The sequence below is a fragment of the Triticum aestivum genome, chromosome 4A, assembly GCF_018294505.1.
Source record: "Triticum aestivum cultivar Chinese Spring chromosome 4A, IWGSC CS RefSeq v2.1, whole genome shotgun sequence".
NCBI lineage: Eukaryota > Viridiplantae > Streptophyta > Magnoliopsida > Poales > Poaceae > Triticum > Triticum aestivum.
The window spans coordinates 97,479,084-97,481,693 of record NC_057803.1 but is presented as its reverse complement, the minus strand read 5'-3'; positions in this window follow the sequence as shown (position 1 = coordinate 97,481,693).

Here is a 2,610-nt window from a genome sequence, read left to right as displayed (position 1 = left end):
ATCAACTTCCATTATCACATGCGAGAACCCTCGAAGAGAACCAAATGTGTTGAAGATTGCTTTATCACATTTTAAAATTATAATAAGAGTGCAGACGCTCCTCCATCCGGTTCCTAGTACTAGTATAGTATGCACCTTTATAGACTATAGTAGTAGTACTAGTAAACTTTGCGCTTGGCTATTCGCCTATTCGGGAAGTCGAACAATAATAGCACTAGTAGTATAGTGTATGCTTCTGGCAATCTGACACCGAATTAACTGTTGCACGTCCACCGCCTGAGCGAGGGAGAGCTTGCATTAGTCAAAAGTTTCTCCTTGTCCTGCAAGCCACCGCGCGCAAGCTTCTCCCATCCTGCAGCCTTCTCCTTGTTCGGCAAGTTGACGGGACACAACAAAGTAATGCTAGTCCATATTGCCTCCTCTCCGGTTAATATGGCTTAATTTCAAACGAGATAAATGTCAGGACCCCGATTCCAGGTCACATAGATCTAGCCGGTAACACCTCATATCACTTTGCGGCCTCACGCACGGTATTCCCACGGGTGTCGCCTTACCATGGTCCGGGACCGTTTGCGCCTTTTGGCTCACGTATATGATAGTGTCGCTAGCATCCATATGACAGAGAACCCGGGCCGACATGGCTAGTCGTGAACCCAAAGCGGCACTAACCTATGGGGACAGGCATACGTGAATCACATCGAGCGTGTCAGTCAGCAGCGTGTGAATCCGGGCTGTAGCACTGGGCTAACAGGACTCCAGGAACCCGGGCTGTAGCAGGCTAGGCAGGACTCCGGATGTCACCGCGTGACATTTCCCCGAAGGGACAGACACACGAACAAAGTGAAACACATGCCGGCCAGTCAAGTGTCCTGAGCAGTAGTGCTGGGCTAACAAGACTCCAGTGAACCAGGCTGTAACGGACTACTATGGCTCATGGAAGCACTAGACTACATTTCCCCATAAGAGAGTCTGCCAGGGATAAACAACTAGATTGTCAGATCCCACATATACCAAGCATTTCAATCATACACACAATATGCTCGATATGTGTAAATACAACATGGCATCACAACATAACTCTACAACTCAAGTATTTATTCCTTAGGCTCTGAGGAGTGAGATATTACAAACATGGGTCTCATGACCCAACAATCATAGCATACAAGTCAAAGCACATGCGGAAGCTTAACATGTCTGAGAACAGACATCTACAAATGAAAAAGGCTAAGAAGCCTGACTATCTACCAGATCCCACCGAGGGCACAAGATTGTAGCTGAGGTATCAAGCTAACGTCGAAGTCCACGCGGAACTACTAGCGAGACTGAAGTCTCTCTCTGCAAAACATAAATTAAGCAAACGTGAGTACAAAGGTACTCAGCAAGACTTACATCAGAACTAGCTACATATGCATCGGTATCAACAAGGGGGGGGGTGGAGTTTAACTTCAGCAAGCCAACTTTGACTCAGTGGCTAACCTGAACTACGACTGCAAGCAACTCTTTTGAGGTGGCGCACACGAGTCCACATATTCACCATTCAATACACCATTATGGAACTGCTCCCGTCTCCCTACGAGAAGGCCATCCATAGCACTCACACTTATCTTGCGAGTTTTAGAGTATCCACTTTCACTTGTCTATGAACTATGCAAGGGGTCCAAGTTTCCATATCCGAGGAATCCGGCTATTCGAATAGATAATGATAACCCTGCAGGGGTGTACTTCTTCACACACGCTCCCGCCACTTACCACCATATACATGTCATGTATCTCGGCAACCTTCAAGCGGAAGCCTGGCGAGGGTGTCGGCCACGGCCTACCTAAACACTTAAGTCTCTAGTCCAGGATTATCGCCTATCCAGGTTCCATCCGCAGGGAGTCCGGCCGAGGTTTCCACATACGGCCCCGAACAATGTGAACAGGGTTCCCGAGACACCAAACGGGCGCCCGGTACACCGTGCCATGGTGTATCTACCGCAACATAGCCCACCCCTAGGGTCAGCGCTATGCACAGCCGCCAACACATAACCTACAAACACCAGAAACTAATTGCAACTCCTGGACAGAGTACTAGGGTGATTAAGAAGCCGAGAGGGTCAATTAAGGATCCCAATGAGTGGTAGTAGTTGTTCATGGATCACAGACACAGAACTCAGTTCCTGAGGACAGCTGCAATGAGACAACCCACCATGTACTCCTACATGGCCTCTCACCGCTACCTTTACCAAAAACGTAGTCACACACTTAGCTCACACACGGTAGGACATGTTCACACACCTCCGATTCATTCCCGATGAATCAGACCTGACGCAACTCTATGCAATAGCAGGCATGACAAACAAGCATGAATGAGTAGGCACATCAGGGCTCAAACAACTCCTACTCATGCTAGTGGGTTTCATCTATTTACTGTGGCAATGACAGGTCATGCAGAGGATAAGGGTTCAACTACCGCAACAAGTAACATATGAATTGTTGTTGTCCTAATGCAGTAAAAGAGAGCAGGGGCGAGAGAGTGGGGTTGTATCGGAATGAACAAGGGGGTTTTGCTTGCCTGGCACTTCTGAAGATATCATTGGGTCTTCATCAGTGTCAACGATCACAGCATTG